Source organism: Panicum virgatum, chromosome 5N (genome assembly GCF_016808335.1).
Source record: "Panicum virgatum strain AP13 chromosome 5N, P.virgatum_v5, whole genome shotgun sequence".
Lineage (NCBI taxonomy): Eukaryota > Viridiplantae > Streptophyta > Magnoliopsida > Poales > Poaceae > Panicum > Panicum virgatum.
The window spans coordinates 22,491,567-22,497,877 of NC_053149.1; positions in this window are offsets into that span (position 1 = coordinate 22,491,567).

Here is a 6,311-nt window from a genome sequence, read left to right on the forward strand (position 1 = left end):
AACATCTCTATAATAAGCATAAAATCAATGTTATGGAAGTCGATAATTATAGAGGGCCCTCGTTTAGTTGATCTTAATTACAACTGAGAGATCAAACATAGAGGGCTTCAGCAATTTGTATATTTAATTGTGCAGGAAAAATATCAGCTACTCTAAAGATACTAATTAGTTTTGAGGAAATAATGGAGGAAAAACATTTTGATTTATTTCACTTACGTGTCACATGAATGGAAAAGCACCCAAGGACCAGCAGTGAAAGCAGTACTAGTGTGCCATTCTGCATTTTGTGTCCCTCCATGCTGTAAGGAACAAGACACTTATATGTTTTAGGGAGATGTGTTCTGCTGGAATGAGATGTATCGACCCATACATTGCTCATATATATAGGGAAAAAGGACTCCTCTTTGGATGCATGGTAATTAGGAAAAATTGATCACCGCCAACAAGCCTAGTGATGGATAAATTAAAAATATATTGATATGTAAAGACAGCCTTTAGGCCATATATTAATCCATAAATTTTTAGAACCAATGTTAGCTAATCTTTATTGGCTTAATTAGTTTCCTATTCTCTTATCCCAGCCCTTATAAATGCCAGCCAAATTGACTGGTTCTAACTTAGGTATCTCTTGTAAATTTAGAAATTATCTTAATCGATGGCGTATGATGGCCAAACAGTGTTAGGATACAATCAATTGATCACTCACTATTGGATCCTCACATGGAATTTGCGGCCTTGTTTAGCTCCCAAAGTTGGGGGGGCGCCAGAATTCATGTAGCATTTCGTTTGTATTTGTGAATTGTTGTCCAAACATTCCTTAATGGAAAAAGTCTAAATTACTCCCCTCAACTATAGGCAAAGTCTGGATAACCCCCTAAACTATAACTTGGTTCAATTTACCTCCTAAACTATGCCAATTGGTTCATTTCACCCCTTAATACAATTTGTCTTTTTTGTTTCTCACCAGACAAGTTGAATTTTAATTTCAAATTTTGCAGGGTAGTAGTGTACATCACAATGCATATTGAACAATTTTTATATAATTTTTCATCATTGTTTTTCATATAATATTGAACACCAATAATTAATTTATTAGTAGATATCCTAACCTATCAAAATTATGATAAAAAATTATGATATATTTTTCTAACATTTGTTATGATGTGTACTACCATCCTTTAAAATTTCAACTTAAAACTCCATCTACATATAGAGAAATGAAAAAGACAAATTGTATTAGGGGGTAATTTGAACTAACTGGCATAGTTTAGGGGGTAAATTGAACTAAGTTATAATTTAGGGGGTTATGCAGACTTTGACAATAGTTGAGGGGAGTAATTTAGACTTTTTCCTTGATTAATTAGACTCAAAAGATTCGTCTCGCAAAGTTAAAGAAAACTATGCAATTAGTTTTTTATTTCGTCAACATTTAGTACATCATGCATGTACCGCAAGTTTGACATGACGGGAAATCTTCTTTTTGCATAGTGCATTTTTCAGGAATTTGGGAGTAACTAAACAAGGCCATGATATGTGTGGATGACATGACCCACAACTATCGTCATATCCAACGCCCTAAGACCAGTCGACAATTCGGGGTATGGTACCTAGCTAGGGTCTCGTCATCAACTTGCTACACAAAGTTGGTGTTGACGGTCACTAACGACCAATTTTGACCATCAACTCCTGCACAAAAAGGGGCTAAAATATGGAATAAATGCAAGAATAGATTTATTTACTAACGAATTCCACAGGTGATGTTCTAGAATGTGTGTAAGTGATTTCCAGTTGATTTTGCAGTATAATGGTGTGGTTTAATCCAGGACATAACGCTCCAGCAAATTAGGACGCAACACGTGTCAGAATGTGGAATAGATGGCCCACCAGAGCAAGAAACCGATAGGACAAGAGCCCATACCCGTGCCAATGACAAGTGGGCTCAGGAAGGAACACGTGGACCAAAGGGGAAGGTCGGTGGGGCCACTGCCAGGCCGGCCAACCTACTGGTCGGCCAACCAGGCCCATGGGCCCCACCGCCTCAACTTTGCCATGTGGTACCTCCCTGTTGCTTGCTTAAGTCGGTTCTACAGAGATGAGCTGTGAACTCGGGGTGGCTCCCTCCTATAAATACAAGGGGAGGGGTAGAGGAATGAACACACATATCACACCCTCTCAACTCACCTTTCTCCCTTGGAGCTTGAGACCTTCATCCTAGATGCTTAGGTAGACTAGGAGGTGTAGAAGAAGAGGAGGAGAGTGAGGAGGAGTCGGCGTAAGTGCCGGGTCTATCGGCACTCTTCTCCGCTTGTACCTCGACGGATGCTTATTCGGTTGTAAGTGTTCGAGACTTTCTTTGTTTATTTATTTGGAATTAGAGTCTAGATCGCAAGTTATCATATCTGCCTTGTATTAGTTGATGTGTATGCTATCGAGTAGCATTTGATCTTAGCTTAAGACCCCGGATAGAAAAGGGTAGTCTTGGCCAGGGCTAAGGTTAGTAGGGAAAGGCGTAGACGTGGTGTCTAGACTGGACTATACCACTCAGTTGTCTGATAGTCCCATGGTTTGTAGAGGTAGCCGGCAGGTGGTGACAGCCCTGTTCGAGCCTTCTCGTAATCCTCCACATTCGGATATTGGATAGAGCATTATATTGGAGCTATCGGCTTGTATAAGCCGGTCGATACCTTTAGCTCAAAGTATAACGGCGACGTGATCTCTTCTTCTAGGCATAGATTACAGATATAGAAAGTCCTCTCTTCTGTCTCCCCACACCGGCGTGTGTGTCCTTGGATGAGCCTGAACCTGTAGATAGCATACTCACGTTCCCTAGTGGATACGATACCCTGGAATACTCCTAGGTGAAAGCTACAGCGGTATCCGTGTGCTTGCGGATTTTATTCGTGACATTACAAAATACCAACAGTTGGGTAGAAACTTTATGCCACAAGAAATGGGATTTAGGCCCCTTTTGGTTGGGCTATGCCTTTACTGTAAGGGCATGCACAGCGCAGGCAATACGCTAGAGCCCCAAGAAGAAAAGATGAACCTACACATAGGAATGGAGGAATTGAAGTCACCAGGTCCCTAGCTGTCCCACTCCCTTCCCTAGGTGTCCCACTGCAACCTAGCTTTCTCTCCTCCAGTACCTTTTCAGCTTTTTTCAGAGAAAAGCAAATGATAGCAACACAAATCTTTCTCCCACTCCGCTCTCTTGTTGCTGCTTCTGAATTTTGTCAGATGAAGCTCTTGTATCCTCTGCAGGAGACTATGCGGGTCTGCGAGGCTACTCTGATTGCGCTTGTTTTCATCCGAACCTACGTGGCCTGACAGAACCACAATACACGGTGGGGCGTTGGGGTGGCGTAAGTCGTAGCTTTGGAGAAAAATAGAAAAATTGTAATTTTATTGATTCGATTGGGTAGAAAGACCTCAATCGGCTGTGGCCTTTGTATTTATAGGCACGGGAAGACGTACTCCTTCCAAATCGAGTTACAAACGGACTCTACAAATCAAATCTAACCTGATTCGGATTACATAGGAACAGATCGGTCTGACCGGTCGGCTCGACCGGTCAGACCGGTCAACCGTCGGCATTGCCAATTTTGGCTGCCAACATATGCCCCCCTGCTTTTTAATGAGCTATGCAAACTAAAAAGCAAGTACCAGAAACTAGCTTAATTACATAAATTTGATCATAAAGTACAAGGCTAAAAATAATGCTAAGGGCGATACTCTATACCAGCCGTCTTCGTTCTTCAAGCGTCTTGCCACACACTGGGATAGTATTTCTTCAAGTATCTTCCATTAAGATCCCTTGGAAGACATTCTCCTTGCATCATCTCCACCATATAAGAATTTCCGAAGATAACTTTGACAATCTTGAACGGTCCTTCCCAACTTGGCGACCACTTGCCGAACTTGTTTCTCTTTGTCCCAAGAGGCAATATAGTCTTCCAAACCAGCTCACCAACCTGAAAAGATTTAGCCTTTACCTTCTTGTTGTAAGCTCTAGCTACCCGAAGCTTGTCCTTCTCAATTTCCTTCAAAGCTTGCATCCATCTGTCACTTACTTCATCAATATTGTCCTTCATCAAGTCATAATAATCAACAGCAGATAGGTCATTTTGTTTAAACAATCCATAAGCGTCCAGATTCACCTCAACCGGCAAAACGGCCTCTTGACCATAAACAAGCTCAAAATAAGGAGTAACTTTAGTAGCACCATGTCTAGATATACGATAAGCCCACAATGCTTCAGATAATACCTCATGCCACCTCCTAGGATTTTCCTCTATCTTCTTCTTGATGAGGTTCATCAAGATCTTATTACTAGACTCGGCCTGACCATTGGCCTGAGCATAATATGGAGATGAATTGAGTATTTTAATCTTGTATGATTTGGCAAAATCACATACCTTCTTTGAAATAAAAGATGAACCTTGATCCGTTGTCAAAGTTTGAGGAATACCGAATCTATGAATAACATGCTCCGTAATAAACTCAATTACCTCCCGATGTGTCATATTCTTCAAAGGAACTACTTCGGTCCACTTCATAAAATAATCCGTAGCAACCAACACGAAACGATGTCTCTTTGAAGAAGGGGGATTAATCTGACCAATGAAATCTAACCCCCAACCTCTGAACGGCCATGGCTTGATAATAGGATGTAATAACGCAGCAGGCACCAATTGAACATTACCAAACCACTGACATTCTTCATGCTCTTTATAATATCTAAAACAATCCGCCATCATAGTTGGCCAATAGAAACCGGCTCTCCTAAGTAACCACTTCATTTTAGGAGCCGATTGATGCATACCACAGATGCCTTCATTAACCTCCCCCATAGCAACACGGGCCTGATCAAAATCTAAACACTTGAGAAATACATCTTCGGCGGTTCGACGATAAAGCTCATCGTCGATTAAAATGTATTTAAATGCCAACATTCCTCTCCACACCATGACCAGGGTCCTTTAAATATGTCACGATTGGCACCCTCCAGTCAGCAACCTCGGCCTTCCCTTTAGAATTGGAAGTGGCGGCCGACTCGCTGTTCTCAGCAAAGCGACCGGTCAGACCGGTCTCTGGACCAGTCAGACCGGTCCGAGCGGTCAGACCGGTCCGAGCGGTCAGACCGGTCGGGGCGTCCGGTCTAACCGGTTCGTCCAGAACCAGTAACTCGGCTGTTGCTCGCATCGGCTTCCTCATGTTAAAATATTTTTTAATAATATTATAGCCAGATGCTTGCTGAGCCAGAGCATTTGCCTTATTATTATCTCTTGGAATATGTCGAATCACAAATTCATTAAAGCAAGAGATAATATCAAGGCATCTATCGAGATATGCATTTAAAGAACCATTATAGCATTGGCATACCTTGGATACTTGTTGCACTACCATAAGCGAATCACCATAAGCTTCCACATGTTTAATGCCCATTGATTCCAAGAATTCCAAGCCAAATAGAAGTGCTTCATACTCAACTTGGTTATTTGTGCGCTCTTCTTCCAACCGGTTTGAGAATTCAAAAATAGTACCATTCGGAGAGATTAGAACAGCACCAATTCCTTGACCATCATCACCAGCCGATCCATCAAAGAACAACTTCCATGGTGTGCAAGCAACATAACCAACTTCCAAATCATGCTCATCATTAATCTGATGTTCAACAATAAAATCCACTGCAATTTGGCCTCTAACAGCTCTCAAAGATTCATAGGCCAAATCATATTCAACAAGCGCATAAGCCCACTTTCAGATTCTTCCACTCAAAATCGGCTTTTGTAGCATATGCTTAATAACATCGGCTTGACAAGTAACTATGCAAGTACTTGATAAAAGATAATGCCTCAACTTGGTACAAGCATAATATAATGATAAGCACAATTTCTCAATAAACGTATACCTTGTTTCCGCATCAATAAGTCGTCGGCCAACATATGTGATAACATGCTCCTTTTCTTCAGTTTCTTGAGTCAAAACAGCACCAATAACTTTATCTTCCGCAGCCACATAAAGCCTAGAAGGAAGACCTCTCTTAGGCGCCTTGAGAACCGGTGGTGAAGACAAATACTTCTTGATCTTCTCAAAAGCCTCTTGCTGTTCTGCCCCCTAAGTAAATTCAGCCTCGTCCTTCAACCGAAGAATAGGAGTAAAAGCATCTATCTTTCCGGACAAATTAGATATGAACCTTCTCAAGTAATTCACCTTGCCCAGAAACTTTTGCAAGTCTTTCTTGCAAGTGGGAGCCTCTACTTTCTTCATGGCTTCAATTCTTTTTGGATCAATCTCTATGCCCTTCTCAT